This window comes from Miniopterus schreibersii, assembly GCF_964146895.1.
Source record: "Miniopterus schreibersii genome assembly, chromosome: 12".
NCBI lineage: Eukaryota > Metazoa > Chordata > Mammalia > Chiroptera > Miniopteridae > Miniopterus > Miniopterus schreibersii.
In genome coordinates this window covers 41975989-41994064 of record NC_138112.1, presented here as the reverse complement: position 1 = coordinate 41994064, position 18076 = coordinate 41975989, and the positions used below count along the sequence as shown (strand labels likewise).

Sequence of the window (18076 nt, the reverse complement as noted above, 5' to 3'; positions counted from 1 at the left end):
AGGTGTTCTCTCTCCATTAAAACATCCAAGAAAACATCTAATTCAGTAACCATATCTAGGCCCTAAATTCACCTTGTGGCAAGTGCCCATATGGCATATGGATTCCTGGAGGAAACAGCCAGTGGCTCTTGCAAAATTAAACCTTAAAGTGGCAACAACTATTGCCTGGCAGGAGTGGCTCAGTTGGGTGAGTGTCGTCCCGTGCACCAAAAGGTTGTCAGTTCAGTTCCCGCTCAGGGAACGTGCTTCTATCTCTCTCCCTCTCCTTTCCCCTCTTTCTAAAAATCAATAAAAACTTAAAAAAAAAAAAAGCGGCAACAACTATCACCATCCCTAACCCTCCTCCTCAGTTTGCAATAGGTTCCCAAGGTGGTTGCCAAGGATAGTGTGACTGGCTGGTGACTCTCCCTCATTAAGGCTTCTCTCTGCACGGACAATGCTCATTTCCTATCAAGCGGTTTATTTGAACTACAGCATTGCTCATTTTGGAGCCATCCTGATTGCCCAGACAACTGGCTTTTCTGCACTTTTTTAGGCAAAGAATTGGATGGTCCAATCACGGTTAATTCTAAGCCCTTTTGTTCTGGTCCCTGGTACACTGGATGAACAAAGGTTTTATGGAGCCCATTTCCTGTGTGGAACCAGGGGGTGCTTTGTGAGCACATGTGAAATGGCTCTTCGGCGGCTGCAATGCCATCTGCCTCCCGTGGGCAAGCACGTGCGTGCAGAGGATGACTCAAGTCCCACAGCTGAGACCCAAGATTGGTGGCCACAGTCGGCAGTTGGTGCCTGTTAAGTGAAGCAGGCGAGGGGGCTGTGGGAAGGGGGTCGGAACCAGGGAAAACATTCTGAACTGCATGGAGGCAAGGGATAGGGGCCAGTGAGCTGATGCGGAGCCCGGGCAGGAGCCGGGCCGACGTGGGGCACAGCGGCCTGACTCCCAGGGCAGAATCACCTCTGCTCCTCCCAGCAGTGCAGGGCTGGGCTCAGGCAACGCGAGGAGGAGCCAGAGAGGGAAGGCAGCTATGATCACGTTCCTACAGATGGTCAGCACTTCAGTGTAACTGCTGAAGGAGTAAGGGAGGGGGAAAGGACCAGGGAGCACCTCTGGAGCCATCATTTCTCAGAGCCAGAGGCCTCCAAGAGCAGGATGGGAGCCCTTGTGAAATATCCCCCATCCTCAACCTCAGCAGCAGCCTGCAGCTCCTGACTGGTATGTCCCCAGCTGCTCCATACACAGTTTGAGTGCAATCAGGTCGTTTTACTGCAGCTCAGGTCGGACCTGCGTGACAGGGAACACATGCAGAATGGCCCCCTGAGTCTGGGCCTGGAAGAGGCAGGAAACCGCCAGTGGGTAATGACCGCAATCAGAGCTTAAATGGAAACAGAAGGACACACCTACTCAGCCCCATGAAGGCTGGACTAGTTTCTAATGTTCCTTGTTATACTAAAGAGCCAACATTCTCGAGCTAATGTATGAGATGGGGCATGGATATAAAATCCATCCTAATTATTAATGAAAAATGCAAAGTATCCTCCTCCTTATAGGCTTAAAATAATCCATAAACCCTCTGAGCAAGGCCAAAAGCTCTGGAAAAATACTGGCCTTTCTTCCTCAGTTCTAGGCATTGCGAAATCTCTACAAGCCTGCAACAGATATTATGCAGAATCATAGAGCTATGGGCTGTCAGACTTTAGTTCATCAAATGTTTACTGAGCACCTACTTTATGTTAGGAACTGAGGCTATCTAAATAAATCAGACCCAGTGCCTACCTCCAGAGGCTCTCAGAGAGAAAGATGCAGAGACAGAGCATTTTAATACCATATAACGAATGCAAACCACAGAGGTATGACTCTCCAATGGGGACACTGGCTCTGCACAAGGAAAGGAGAATAGAATCCCCAAAGGCTTTGTGGAGAACGTAGCCCTCGAGCCTAACAGTGAAGAAAGAGTAAAATAAAGGTTGAAATGTTGGCTGTGTCATTTTATAAAATGAGAATAAGGCCATTTGTGTGAGAGCATAATAGAAAATAATAAATATTGGTCGGGGAATGGGACTTCTCCCACCCCAGCGCAACAGTTATTTGAGCAGAGAAACAAGATGGTAAGAGGTTAAGAGGAAAGACAGCGACCTCAGAAACAGTGTGAGAATGACCAGCGCGTCACCGGTGATGGCATAATTTGGCTCACAACTGCGTTACTCCAACCTCTGCCTCTGCCATCGTGTGGCGCTCTCACCGTGTGTCTGTCTTCACATGGTGGCTTCCTTTTCTTATAAGGACACCAGTCATAGTGGACTAGGCCCACCCTAATGATCTCAACTTGACTGTGTCTGCGAAGACCCTGTTTCCAAATAAGGTCACATACACAGGTTCTGGGACCTGTGGACTTCAACATATCTTGGGGGGGCCACAATTCAACCCACAGCAGACCCCTTTCATTCATTCCTCCACCACTGCCTGAGGCAATAACTAATGAGCAACTGCAGTTCTTTACCTCAAAAGATAAGCATATATTTCCCAGTCTATTCTCCTGGGTTGGATTTGGAAGGCGAAGCAAGGGGACATCCTGTCTGCTGGTCCTTCAAGAACAGAACACACTGGCTCACCATGGCTGAGAGTTGGCAGTTTCTGTTGAGTGGGCCGGGCCGTGCGTGAATGCTCACCCTGTTCAATGGCTTCCTGAGCCAGGGAATTGTGCCAAAGCTGCAGTCAGGCCCTGGGAATACAAACCTAGTCTCCCTCTCCTCTCAGAGCCTTGGTTTCCTCATCTGACAAGTCTAAAGAGACTTTTGGTATCTGACAGTGACCATAGAGTGGGCACATATGTCTGAAGTCAGCTCCACATCCAAATTCCCAATTCATTAATATATGGCCATTTAGTGGGTGTCCACTGAGACCTTCGGGAAGGCTCATCAGAGTATGAAAGCACCCCCTGGGGACAGTGTGTTTTAATACGCAGATTCTGCATTGAGATAATAAAGAAGCTACTGCTCCTCTCTTCCCAGGAGCTGGTGCTTTGTATTCATACAGAATATCTGGACACCTACACAGACATCCCTTTACACACAGATAAGAAATCGTGCTGGTGAGAGCAAACTGCAGCGCAAAATGTCTGTATTACGGAAGAGTTGGATCCGTTCACTCTGCAGAAACACTCAGCAACCGTGTTCTCTTGGCTTTCGTTTGGCTGCACGAAAGCTTAAACAGCTTCCCCTCCAGAAGGAAGGAAAAGAATCTGTGGCCCATCAGGACAGAGACTGGAACAACACACAGCTACAGAGGCCTGCAAGGGGCAGCAGGGCCATCCAGAACCATATCCAAAGGCCACAGAGTCCTGTGGGTCAGCCGTGTGAAATTCAGCAACCAGCAATAAGCCATTCAGTAAGGCTCTGCTGAGGGCTGGGGATTGAGGGGACAGGGCCAAATCTCTAAGTAAGGATCCCCAAGAGGACTAGGCAGAGAATCAGGACCCAACCATGTGGGCTGATTCATACCTCAGCAGTCTCCCAGCCCAGCCTGGACCATCCACACCAAGCAAAGAATCTGATGGGGCGAATGCTGACTGAATGAAGGAAAGGGGAGAGGAGGGGCGGAGAACAGGAGGAGCTCAGTGATGAAGGACAAGCCACGTGGCGAGGGAAGAGATCCTTTGACTTGGTGGGCTCTGAAGTCTCAGGGCCTCCCCGGGCATGTGAAATATCAGGCCCCGAGTAGCAATTCCAGACCCACCCACTGGTGGGCAAGGTCCCCAGAGGTCTCCTTGTCCCTGGGTTGGGTGGGCTGAGTCCCGGCAGGGCTGGAGGGCAGACGCTGCACTGGGCACAGGTGGACCTGTTCCTCCAGTCCTCAAGAGAGGGCACTCCTGCTCTCCTCACTTCCAACCAATCTTCATCACACCCCATCTGTTGGTAAAAGGCGGTGTAGTCAGAGAACAGGGTCTGAACTCTGCAGAATCACTCAGCAGCCAGTGTTCTCTTGGCTTTGGTTTTGCTGCACAAAAGCTATGGAAGGAAGGAAAGGACGACTGGACTTGCATCCTAACCCTGTCATTGTCAGCTTTGAAATGCTGGTCAAATTATGTAACCAAAATAAGTCGTTGTATCTTCGCCTGTGAAATGGGAAAATTACAGTACCTGATTCCCAGGGTTGTGGTGAGGAATAAGATAGACGATGTATGTAATTAGTAAAAGCGGTTACCATAGTGTCCCCCACACAATACGCACCAAATATATATTATTCCCTTGCTCTTCTGTAAAAATGAGGCTCTGGATGAAATGGGTGAAATGAGTATTGTCTACAGGACAGGACCCAGAAGCGATCTTAAAATTCCTCAAGTTGACAGTTAAAACTCCCTGCAGCCTTTAGAGCACCAAAGGCACTACTTCATGTCTAGAAACAAGAAAATCAGTAACCAGGAGGCCTCTTTTTCCAAGTAGGACTGCTGGTGGCCCAACCCCCAGAAATCCAGGCAACACACTGATACTGAGCCCGACCAGCAGGAGGCTGCTGTTGCCCCTACAACCTCCCACCAAGCCAACCTTGCTCTGCGACATTAACTCCAGATGCTGAAAAAAATTAGCCCTATTGGCTGCGCTGAGATCACAGTCCACCCCCTGGCTATACCTAAGCACCAGTGGAAGGGTCTGGAATATAGCATTTGGCTTTTAAAATAGAGGGTGCGATGGCAGACCATGTGAGAAAAGTCATTCCTTTACAGTGGTGGTCCTCAAAGTGTAGTCTCCAGAGGCATCAGCATCATCTGAGAAGTTTTTAGACATGCACATTCCCAGGTTGGGCCCCAGACCTGCTGAATCAGAAACTCTGCTTTAACAGATCCCCCAGGTGACCATGATGCACACCAGTTTGAGAACCACTGCCCCACAGAAAACCCAAATGCGACTAAAAGGGTTAAATGCCATCAAACCAAAAAATAACAGTTGCCCAGGCGTTTAGAGCCAGACTGGCAAGAAAACTAAAGTAAAATACTGGGGAAAGGGCCTCTTCAGACAACTTTTTTTCCTTACTGATGTGTGACATTGTATGCTTGTTGTGCAAACACAGCTTCAGAGCAAATCTCCTTCCAATCCCTCCTTCCAACCACATCGCGGCCCCTTAGTCCCTCCTACAAACACTCCGGCCCCTCCTGTTTCTCAGCCCCCACTCTAGCTTCCTTCCTGCCCTCCCTCAAGTCACCTGACTCCCTGGGATCCGGCCCTCCTACTCTGCAAATCTAAAACCTTCCTGTTCCCTGAAACTCCAGTGTCAGAACTTTCCTTTGAGACCCTTGGAAGCAAACAAATCGCCATCCTCTGACCTGAGAAATGCTCCACTGTCCCCTCTGCCCCGCACGCCACAGCGCCCTTCCAGTGCCTGCAGCTAGAAGCTGGCTGGATGGCCTACGGTCCTCTCAGCACCAAGTAGCCCTTGCCCTGCGGCTCAGCCAGGCAGAGACGGTTTAGCCTGAGCTGGAGGGACACCATGCGGCCATACCTAATATGACACACCAAGCCAGGAGGCTTCTGTTGTTCTGTATGGAGTGATGTTTTTGTAAAAACTCCGAAACAATGACATTAAGAATATTTTTGAGAATAAAAATGGAACTAACGTTCACCCACAATTATGCTAACAGGATTCTTTTCATTTGTTTCTACTCCTAAATCTTTTCTGACAATGACGACCACGGCACCCACTCCAGCGAGGATCCCTTTCTTTTCCATGGAAATCTGATCATCCGCATTTTCCATGCTCATTGGAGTTTTGTAATCATCCTCTTCAATGATAGTCAACAGAAGACCCTCAACAAATGTTAGGGCAATGAAATGGGATGAAAATGCATTAAATTGTTTGGGAGGCATGTGGTTAAGAGCTCCGTTTCTGGAGTGACACAGGCAGGGGTTCAAATCCCAGCTCTGCTGCTTACTAGCTGTGTGATCTTAAGCATGCTTTTCAACCCTTCTGTGTCTCAGTTTTCCAATCTGTCAAATATGGGGAGAGAAGAATATTACTTACCATATAGTATTGTTATGAGGATTAAACAGCAATGTGTAAGAAGCCACTAAACACCGGGCCTGGCCATAGCCCTAATATTAGCATCATTGTCATTTTTAAGTACATCCCTCTGGAACCATCACAACTGATGCCAGGTGAACACCTCTCTTGGATGAGATCCCCAAAACTGCAAAACTGTGAGTTGACTCATAGCTGAAAAAACATAAAATAAGACAGCCTAGGCTTCAGAGGCCAGGACCGTGGGTCTGGCAAATAGGATTCCAGGCCAGATCTCACTGTCCCCACTCTTCAGAGTTACTACCAAGCTGCATGTCCCAGCTCCTCCCAGTTGCTGCAAGCCCCACCTTCCTCACCTGCAAAGAAGTAAAGCAATTACCCACCACCACATTCATCCAAAACACAACGTGCTCAGAAATGTGGGAACAAGCTTAGGATTCTTTCCAGAACAGATTACCGCACAAGGTACTCAAGATTCATCCAAAGAAAACGTGACGTATATCTGCCTGAGATCACTGTGTACTCTGCTCAGAAATTTCTTTCTACAGGAAATCATCTTGCTACCAAGTAAGCCCCAATGAACAAAAGAAAACAGAGGGGAAAACCCAGAGTCACCCCCCCCCCCCCCAGAAGAGCATGCAAGGGGATTCTGTCTCACTGACATCTTCCCAGGAGCCAGGTAGCCATTTGGTGAACAAGTCTTCATGAGATCCCCTATGTGTTGGGCCAGAGGCAAAAAGATAAATCAGGCCCTGCTTCTGTCCTCAAGGGCTCATCTTTGTGTAGGGGACAGGCATAGGAAGAGACAGACACGTATGTCAACTCTGATAGCTTCCTAAGTGCTGGAATATAAGGATGTTCGTAGTGCAGTGGGAATGGAGAGGTGAGCCATTAATTCTGCCTGAACCCTCAGAGAAGGTTCACGGAGGAGATGTCCTTTGAAGGAGGATCAGCCTACAGGTAGTGACACTAAAGCAGGGCTGGCTCCATTAGAAAGCTGAGTGGAGGGAAAGGGTGCATCGGAACAATTAAAATACAGATTCCTAGGCCCTGCTCAGGGACCCAGATCTAGTTGGCCTGAGGAGGGGCCCAAGAACCTGAACACATAATTAGCAAGTCCCTTCCCCAGGGTGATGCTGCTGCAGGTAAGCCACATGCCCGTCCCTCTCACTAACTGCACAGTCCCAGTCTGCCCTTCTCAGGGCCTCTGGGGCCTCTGCCCTTCTGCTCCCACTTGGCAACGCCTTCTCCTCCCAGACCCAGCTCAGCACTAGGTGAGCCCTGTTGGAGTACTGTTTTGTGTCAGGGGCCGGGCTAGCACTTTCTATAGATTATTTCATTTAATCCTCAAAACAACCCTATAGAGTCAGTCTCCTAATAAACTCCATTTTAGATAAGGCAACTGAGGCACAGAGCAGTTAAGTAACCGGCCCATTGTCACACTGCTGGGCTGTGAGCTTTGCCTGGATCCCCCACTAGACTGCTCATGATGCGAGGCTGCAGCTACGTTTATGTGGCCCTGGAACCTGGGCCATTGCAGCTGCTTAGTAAATATCTGTCAAATAAACAAAAAAATTAACAAACACCACCTCCTCCTGTGACCCTCAGCTAGGGCCCAGGCAACAAATCTGCCCTCTTCCTCTGCTGTCTCCCGGTCCTCCCCATTGCCATCTCCTCTCCTGGGGCAGGAGGGGGCAGCCTGGGGCTTCCAGGAAGTATGTGGAGCCCCAGGCACAGCCCCCCAGCATTAACTGGGCCACAGGAGGACCAAGGGCTGCGCTTTCCCAGTTTGTTGAACCTTTTTATTTGGTAACATCAGAGCGGGACCTCTCTCAACAGCCAGATTTGCCTCCCCCCAAGTCTCCTCCTTCCTCCTTCCGGGGGCTTCCCGCCAAGCCGCTCCCTCCCAGCTCCCCTCCTTCCCCTGGCACGGTCTCTCTAACCTGCCCCCCTTCTCGCTCCCACCCCTGTAACCTGTTTCCTCCACCCCACCCCTTCCCTTCTTCCTTCATCTCTTTCTCACTTTTCTCTAGGTTTTCCTCCCTCTTTCTTTCTCTCGGCCCCCTGCCCTCCCTTTTCTCTTTCTCCCCTTCTCCACCCCCCCCATCTTCTTTCTTCTCTCTCCCTTCCCCACCCCATTCCCTCTCTGCCTGCGGGGCGGGCCTCTCTCTCTCTCCCTCCCTCTTGATCTGTGTGTGTGTGTGTGTGTGTGTGTGTGTGTCTCTCCCTCCCTCTCAATCTCTGTGTCTCTCTCTCCCTTCCTCCCTCCTGATCTCTGTGTCTCTCTCTCCTTCCCTCCCTCCCTCCCTCCTGATCTCTGTGTGTCTCTCTCTCTCTCTCTCTCTGGTCTGTGGGTATCTCTCCCCCTCCCTCCTGATCTCTGTGTGTGTCTCTCTCTCTCTGGTCTGTGGGTATCTCTGTAAGTCTCTGTCTCCCTCTCTGTTGATCTGTGAGTGCTGCCCTCTTCTCTCCCCCTCTCCCCCTTTCCCTTCCTCCTCTGCTCTCCTCCCCTTCAGCCCCCCCCCCCCCCCTAAATCCAGCACCGCTTCCTCCCTGGCCTCTCCCACACGCCCCAAAGGCGGTCAGTTGGCCGCCGGCTCCCTCTCCCTGCACCCTCTGGGCCCTCCCTCCAGCTCCGGGCGCTCCCCGGGCCCCTTTCTCCCAGTCTCATTACTGCCTGCTCACCTCAATCCACCCGGCCCGCCTCCCTCCAGGGGCTGCCCCAGGCCCGGAGGGACTGTTCTCCCCCTACCGTCCCCACGGCTCTGCCTCCCAGCTCCTTGCCAATCTGGCCTGGGTCCCGGCCCCCACCCTCCCCTCTGCTGCCTCAGACAAACTGCAGAACTCCTGGAGCGGGAGCCCAAGGGGCCCCATCACATTTGGAAGCCACCCAAGTGAGAGGCGGAGGGGCCTCCACATCCAAGGGCACCCGCCCTGCGGTGTTGTGCTGACTTAACAGCGGGGCTGCAGAACGGTTCCTAAGCAGGGGCATCTTTTAGCCCCGGGTTAGCTCCAGTGTCACAGGTCCTCCCTCCGGACTTCGGGGGCCTAACTGGCTCACTGAGGCCCAGGGGGTGCGCACTCCAGTCTGGTGGGCAGCGAGCATTCAGGAGAAGGCCCAGATCTGCGGGGAATTCATTTCTGTTCCTGCCTCCTGCCTCTCTGCCGGCTGAGGAGCTGCCTGCAGAAGTGTTTGTCCCGGGCAGAAGCTGACAGAGAGTCCAAGCAGGCTTCGTGGTGACGGTGGGGCCCTGAGGGCCTTAGCAAGTGGGTATGAAGAACCAGCTGCCTGGGACCGGTAGAGATTTCAGAGCTGGTACCCTCAATCCTTCAAGGGGTTCGCTGGTTCCTTTCCTCAGTAAGCACTTAGCTGACAGCCTGATGTGTGTCCCAGGTACTGCGTACCAGAGATAAATAAAATGTTGCCCCTGTGCTCCAGGCGCTGGTGAGAGAGAAAAACAAGTAAGCAGCAAACACAATATGATAAATGACATCATAGAAATGGATAATTATAAAAGGAACCATTTATTGAGCACATATTAAATGCCATAAACTGGTCTAAGAATTTTACATACGTTATTTTATTTCAATCCCATCTGCTCAAAAGGAATTATTATCCCCATTTTATGAATGAGAAAACTGAGGCTCAGTTAAATAACAATTGCACAGTTAACAAGTAGTGTATCTAGAATTTCTAAATTGCCTAATTGACTCCAAATTACTGCTTCCTACTGATATAGGCACTATCAGTAAATAGAGCTACCAAGTAAACTCTGTTGAGGGGTGGGATGTAAGCGGACAAAGTGAGCTGGGAAGGTTTCAAAGAGAAGGCAAAGCCTGGTTGGCCTTTGGAGGATGAACAGGAGTTCCTCTGGCAGCCAAAGAGCACAAAGGCAATCCAGGCAAGAAATAGTGTGTGCAGTCTCTTTTGATTTGTCTGAGGCACTATTTTTATGCAGGAAAAAATTTAATATATCTACAAAAGTCATTCATTCTTGCTTTAGACCCAGCCAGTATATGTGTACCTGCTTAAGAGAACTGTCTTCACAGAAGAGATTGAGTCCTCACCTGGTGGCCAAGGCCCAAGCCTCCTTCCCGAATGAATCTCTTGCTCCCCAAACCCTCTGCTAGTGTCAAGCAGCCACACCTACCCAATGTTCTTGAAACATACCAATTATACCCCGTCTCCAAGTCTTTGCTCCTACCCTTCTCCCTACCTCTGGTATCTTTCCTCTTCTCTCTGCTCTCCTCAGATTTTTCCAGCCTTTATTCTTTAGGATCCAAATGAAGTCCCAATTTGTCCATAAACTTTTTCAGAATCTTCAAAGATTTTTGCTGCCTCTGAGCCCCTCCGCTTCTAACGATCAATACCATTCATTACTTTATGCTGTTTACCGTCGACAGACATGCTCTGTCTTCTACTTCGATTTAAAGATCTTAACGCCAAGGACTATATTCAATTTCTCCTCTGCTGCCTTCTCACAGCTGACAGCAAGTGTGTTGATTATTATGATGCTGGTCATATGTGATACAAAACACTAGAATTTCTAGCCATAAGAGAAGAGCACAGACGCAGAGTGAGCCAGATTAAATTGCAGTGCATCCATACTAATGATGTGACCTTGGAAAAGCCTCTGAAGCACTCTGAGCCTTAGTTTTATCATGTGTAAAATGGGGACAATAATAAAGTTATTGGGAAGGTCTAATGAGGAAATGCTTAGCACAGTATAAAAAGTGCTTTGTACATCATGAGCATAGAATACACAGTTGATGCTTTTATTTTTTACCAATAATAATGAAAAATAGCAGCAGAGTAGAGTTTGCAAGCACAGGCACACCCCACGGCACTGTGCTTCACTCTATTGCACTTCGCAGATATTGAATGTAAGACACTCCACCTGCAAAAAGGTTATGACTCCCTGAAGGCTCAGGTGCTGGTGAGCATTTTTTAGCAATAAAGTATTTTTAAAAGGTATGTACATTGTTGTTGTTTTAGACATAATGCCATTGACTATACTTAATAGACTGCAATACAGTGTAAACACAACTTTTATATGCACTGGGAAACCAAAAAACCTGTGTGATTATTCCAATATTCACTTTATTGTGGAGGTCTGGCACCAAACCCGCAATATCCTTGAGGTATGCCTGTAGATTTCAAAAAGCATTAGCTTAATAAAAGTCATTATCCACCAACATGATGAAATCACCCATCAAAGGATTTTACATTATAAACTAGTGAAAATTAAGTTGCTTTAAAGACTTTGAGCCTGATGGAATTCCATAGCCCTGAGATTTCACTATCCAGTGCCAATGTCTGTGACCCTGCTCAGAGTTACCAAGGATACACAGGTTTGAACAGTGATTATGTGGTTTCCAGAATTCTGAATGACCCTCCAAGCTAACTTAGCCCCCTAGAATGCTGGAACTGGGAGTAACTCTAGGGACTGCCCCTTATTCTATGGACAAAGAAGCAGCAGCCCACACAGAGTCAAGTCACCTGGCAGGTAAGGGCCAGGGCCAGAATTTTGAAGCCCAATATCCCCACCTCCAGTTCAGAGCCCAGCCTTCATCACATCATGCTGACTCCTTGGAGGAAGAGCAGCTCTGGAGACTTGTGCTCCATACACCAGGGGTACCTGGATTTGATTTCAAAGTGTGTTTATTACTGGGAACTCCACTGAGTGGCCATACTTATATACTACAGGAAAAGAACTTTTCAGTAGCGTTTAAATGTAAAACAAGTCTGTTCCTAAAACCCCTGGCTCCTCCAGTGACAGATATCTAAATATTCCATTTTCTGAGAGTGAGAATTAGTTAGTGCACAAAAATGCTGAAAAACAGCTACAATGTGTATCTTCTCTCAAGTGCTCATGCTCAGCATTTGAATCCAGCCTCTATGCTGGAATTTAGGTAACCTCACTGCTGTCAGAGGTAGCTCCGGGGAATATTAAAGAGTTGCCAAACCTCCTGGGATTCATATGCCAAGACTCTTTGTATATGGAGGCAAACAGGATGGAAACACCTGCACAGATGCATGCCATGCTCCTGGCACACTGTGGGCCCCAATACGTGGTCTCTCACTGACACGGCTTCACCTACAAGGAAAGCAAAGAAGGGAAATACATTTTTGTTGAGTGAATGACTGATTGCCAAAGGTATAATTCAGTAATCACCTACAGCACCACCAGTCATTTCTGAGCAATTACAATTTCACTAACTGAATTACCACCCATGTGGCTTACAGGGCAAAGCTTGGCTCCTGTCTCGGTGTTCTGGGGCTTTCTAGATGACAGACTGTAGAAGTTCCTGGCATGTAGAACTCACAATAAAATTTGCCCAGTGGTGCATCTTGCTGGAATCAAATTTAACATTTATGATGGCTCCATAAAAACACTTGGCAAGGAGGGTCCATCCTTGCTGAGCAGAAGCATGCCCTGGTTGATAGGAAGCCCATTCAAATGTGACCAGACTAGACCCAGCTGAAGCTCCCTTCCGTCCCTCATCTTCTATGAAATCAACCATCACTCTTATAATGAGAATCAGCAGATCTGCTTCTGGATCTGTGTGACTTTATCATGCACCTGGCCTTGACCTCATCTCCATATGTGTGACCTCAGAAGGTTTACTCATGATTCATGGCCCACACACCTGACGCAATAATCCTGACACTGCAGGGACCAGAATCCATGATGCCGCCCCCTCTAGAAACAGTGATGTGAGCTGCTCCTCCCCAGCTACCGCTCTGCGCCTACAGCATTGCATCTTCAGAGGCGCAGAATCTCAGATGGGCCCATTTGTTGAGCTCTTACTGTGTACCAGGGACTTAGCTAAACATTTTATAGGCATTCTCTTATTTTATTCTCCTGATAATCAAATAAGAAAGATTTTATTATATCCATTTTATGTATAAGGATACAGAGGCTCAAAGATCAAGTAACCGATCTGAGGTCACACAACCAACAAGTGACAGAGCTAGGATTAGTGCCTGGATGTGTCTAACTCCAGATCGCTAGCTCGTAGCCTCCGCCCTGCAGCGGCCTCTGAGATGTCACCTTCCATCGCTGAGGTACAGCGCGGCACACCCATGCATGAAGGAAGACCCTGGGGCAGGACTGCAGGCAGCCGGGCCTGGTCCTAGCTTCACCTCATTGATCCATCTGTTCGTGCATCCAGCAGATGTTGGTAACTACTGTGGGCAAGGTGCTGGGGCAGAAATAAACAGCACAGGGGTCCCGCCCTTAGCATCGAGGACTTCGACGATGAACAAGGATGTGTTTTGGAGGCTGCTTAGTGTGCTGCCCACGTGTGTTCATGTTTTACGTCCAGGTGCCATCTTTACCAGGAGCTTCAGGGTTGGACCAAGTTGGCTCTTGAAATCCAGATCTTGCAAAAGTCCAGAGCACAGGGCCAAGTGCCATGCTGTTGATTCCATGCTAGATATTTATCCCAGGGGAACTTCAAACAGGGAAGTCATTCAAAACCTCTCCTTACCACCTGTCTGGAATTGCTTTTTGGCTACACCCTTGAGTGACTCACTAGTAGCAATATTTATGGAGCCATTCCAACTCAAGTGAAGGCATTTGCTGTTTTTTCAGTTACTGCCTTCACCTGATACATAAAAGGGCCAGAAGGCGCTGGATGAGTTCTGTTTAGTGGACCCAAATGCTCCCTAACAGTTAGCGATACTTTCCCCTTCCTCAGGAGAAACTAGTGGGAACAGGCAATGGAGACTAACCCTGTGCTTATGTCACAGCAAGTCTGTGTGCACCCTTCCAGAAGCTAGTATATGTTTTGCAACAAATGGAACATGAAGTGGGTGCAAGATTTCTGTAATAATTTCTCTGTGCCCAGAAATTACATTCTTAAGTGTTCTTGTTAAGGATAGAGAAAGCCTGCCCACTGGAACTGCCCACCTCAAGCGGAGGGACACACTAATTTCTCCCCAAGGGAGGTAACCAAAGGATCTTGCTAGTGCTCACAGGACTTGGCCAAGAGCTGCAGGCAAATGACTTCTGTCTTCACTCACTAAGACCAAGTGGGCCGTTCCCCGCTAGCGAGTGCTAGACTACTCAAACTTCCAGAGCAGCCCCGTCTTCGGTAAAGAGCTGCAAAATCTGAATGTCACTTGGCAATGCCTTTCACAGAGAATAAAAGTAAACAAAGACTATCCCTTTGACTTATCTTAGCTCGTGATCTCCTAAAATAGCTGTCTCATTTCTTAATAAAAAGAATGTAGGTCAGGCTGCCCCAGAGAACGTACATCCCTGATATTGATAAGACCCTAAACAGAGGCCTCTTAATAGGGGAAACTCCTGTTGGTTAAAAGATTGGGAAATGGCATTATGAATGTTGGGGAGTGAGAGGTTTTCAGTTTAACTAGTTTTGCTCATTTGTGTACCGATGGTTTCATACTGCACTGGTTTATGGCAAGGTGCCCCAAATGGTCTTTGCCTGTACAAAGTGCATACAATCCGCTCATCCCCTGCCTGCTTGATGTCACCCAAACACAATTCCTACCTCAAGCCCTGCCTCCTTCAGGAAGTCTGCTCTGACTTGTATCCTGAGTATCTCCCCAGCTTTGGTAGGGTGCTGCCTCTAAACATTGGGCATGTGGCATTAGTGGCCTGATATGACTCCAAAATAGGACAGCAATAGTCGTCTGGGAAAAAACATGCCCTTCGCCCATTAGATGAGAAAGCAGATGGGAAATCGGAACTGCCAAATGACTTTCCAAGGACAGCGCGACTGTCAACCAAGTGACCTTTCCCAGGAAACTGCAAAATGTATACAACTGTAGCTTGGTGTAAAAAGTAGCAATACACTGCTGATACTTCTTTTATTTCTCCACCATCTGTGAAAAAAGTGGATAGGGCGATGCTGCTTACTGCCTTCCTGGGAATGAATCCACTTCTAAAATTTATCCTGTGGAATTAACTGCGCCTATGCACAAAGATGTCCATTGCTATAGTATATTTATGTAAATAGGCATAAGTGTAGGAACATGCGTAAGTAAATTGTGGTACATCCACTGGAGGAATACTAAGCAGTCATTCAAAGTCCTGTATAGTAATATCTAAAAATATTCCCAATATATTGCTAAGCGATAAAAGGTTACAAGATAAATAACTGTACAAGTATCATATGATTTCATTCATATGTAGAATTTAATGAACACACTAAACTACCAAGCAAAATAGAGACAGACCCTTAGTTAGACAGCAAGCAGACAGCTGCAGGGGTGGGAGGGGCTGGAGGGATTGAGCAAAAAAGAAAAAAAAAGAGAGAACTCAGGGTCCTGGACAACAGTGTGTGACTGCGGGGTGGGGAGGGAGGGTGGAGGTTGAGGAGGGCACAGAGGGGATAAATGGTGATGGAAAATAAATTTTAAAAGTTTAAAAAAAGAGTTTTGGAAGAGACATCTCTGTAAATGAACACTAATATGGCCTTAAGCTTTCTGACAGCTAAGAAAAAATGGAAAGTTTTCCTGTTTCATAGTAATTATTGGATAAATGTTTATCTCCTAAAGAACACTTTTCCTTATTCTTACAGTAAACTTATGAGTTAAGCTTTTATAACATGAAAACATGTTTATACTGTAAACTATTCTAAGGGGTAAAAAGGGAGGGGGGTGACTTAAAAGTACTGTTTGTACTGGGTATCAGTTGTTTTCACGATGCAGCCTGCGTTTAACTTTCTTCTGGCAACTGCACCCTGATTTTCCTGTCTGGACCCACTCCCACCTTCCCTCACGCTCATGAAGTCCATGTGCAAAGGGAGAGGAGACACATCCCGAATTCCAGAGATGGCCATTACTTCAGACCTGATCAGTTACAGCATCACAGTCCCCAGCCCACGGCGACGCTTAAGGGACAGGCTTTGACCCCACCACAGCCAATGACGGATAGTTGCCAGAAGGATGAAGCCATGAACAGAAGCTTGGAATTTTCAGCCCTATCTCGCCCCCCATTCTCTGGAGAAAGGAGAAGCGGTTTAAATGGAGTTAATAATCGATCATACCTACAGATGAAGCCTCCATAAAAATCCCGGTAGTAGGGTGTTCAGGGAGCTCCCAGGCTGGTGAACACGCTCACGTCCCAGGAGGGTGTTGAACCCCAACTCCACAGGGCCAGAAGCTCCTACACTGGGGGCCCTCCCAGACCTCGCCCTACGTATCTCTTCATCTGGCTGTCCATCTGTATCCTTTATCAAATCCTTTAATAAGCTGATACATGTAAGTAAGTGTTCCCCTGAGTTCTGTGAGCTGTTCTAGCAAATAATCAAATCCAAGGGGGAGGAGGTCATGACAATCTCCGACTTGTAGCCAAGTTGGACAGAAGTTGTGAGTAGCCTGGAGACCTACTACTTGCGACTGGCATCTGAAGTAGGAGGCAGTTTGGTGGGACTGAGCCCTTACCCCGTGGGGTATGACACCACCTTCAGGTAGATAGTGTCAGAATTGAGTACAATTGTGGGACACCAGGCTAGTGTCACAGAGAATTGTTTGATGTGGAGGGAAAAAACCCACACATGTGCTAACCAGAAATGAAGTGTCTTGTGTGAGCAATAAAAGAGAACATGGAAGGGGAAAGGTTTGGTTTTTTTCCAATACAGTCCCAAACCTGGACTTCCTTTTGGAAATGTTGCAGATGCTCCTAAGAGGAGAATGCGGTACAAAGAGCATGTTTTAAGTCGGACTGGCCTAAATTACAGTGCCTCGCTGCCTCTTACCAGCTAAGTGACCTTGAGCTACTTCTTAAACTCTCTAAGTCTGTTTTCTTATCTGTGACATTGAGATAATAATATGTACCTGGGAGTAGCTCCCTTCCTCCAAGATGTGCCTGTCATGAGGGAAGCTCACAGATAGTGCTGTTCTCCTCACAGGTATATGGTAGGTCTGCACTTGCTTGTCCCCTTGGAAGCTGGTGTGTTCTTGTGGTTTACTTTGGGAAATGAAATGTGAGCAGAAGCGCCTTGTATCTGGTGAGGTAAAAGCTTTAAGACTCAGAGCATGATTTACCTCTTCTACCTGATGAGGTAATTCTAGAAACAAGGTCAAGACTGGACCTCTGTCAGCCTGAGTCGCTGTGTCTATAATGAACAAAACCCCTTCTGAACTGCACTGGATATGGGTAGTGAGCAAGAAATAAACTTTGATTTGTGCCTTACTTTAGCATAATCAAGCCCATCCTGTTTGACAGACCCAGTTACACCTTTTCACATGCATGAAATCACTTAGAGACATATGGTATATAATTAAATTATATAATTTATATATTCACTCAAAACCTCCCCATGTAGTATAATCAATATTAAGGTACTTCTAAAACTTTAAAAACAAAATTAATAAAATTCAAAATAAAACAGGTATGATTAGAAAGAATTGATAATACCCAGTGCCAGTGAAGATGCAGGATGACAAACATTCTCACACCCTGTTGTAAGGGATATAAACTGCATGAGCTTTCTTAAGGACAATCTAGCCCTGTCTATCAAAATTTAACCTAACTTAGAAATGTCTTCCTAGAAAATTATGAGATACTTACGCAAAGAAGTATGTATAAGGAGGTTGACTGATGTACCAGTTGTAAAAGGCAAAGTAAAATAGCGTACAGTGTATGATTCTGTTTTCATAATCATATATTTGCAATACTGAAAGAAGAGCTACCTCAGTGTGACTAATGATTATCTTTCTGTAATAAGCTACAATTGATTTTTGCTTTCTTTTTTTTTCCTTCTGAGTCCCTGAAAATGGGGGCGGGCGGAGTGGAAGGTGACAGGTAGAGGGAGAAAGAGTGAGGAAGACAGAGAGGGTGACTGAGGGACTAATCAACCATCTGCAGTGGTGACCAAGAGGTTGTCTGTAAACCATGGCTGCAGAGACTGGGAAACACCCAAGTTCCATTGAGAAGAGTTATGTTTAAAACCATCTCTAACTAAACAATGGCCCAAACTGATCAACTATATTAGGCCCTGGGAAAAGACATTTCTTTAAAGGTTGTTCAGATTAGAATGTAGAAAAAAATGAATCAAACAGCCAAAATGTGTCATTAGTCACATGTAGCT

General features: G+C 47.3%; 1 long non-coding RNA gene across 2 annotated transcripts in view; it reads right to left on the bottom strand.

The window, feature by feature from the left end:
• LOC308565303 overlaps positions 1–18076 on the bottom strand; it is a 143460-nt gene that overhangs the window by 88067 nt on the left and 37317 nt on the right. The window contains exon 3 of one of the 2 annotated variants that reach the window (XR_014000026.1): positions 9523–12108. The exons of the other annotated variant lie outside the window; for it this stretch is intronic. This is a non-coding gene — a long non-coding RNA (uncharacterized lncRNA). Of the gene's footprint in view, positions 1–9522; positions 12109–18076 lie in introns of those variants that run through there. 2 annotated transcript variants of the gene reach the window in all.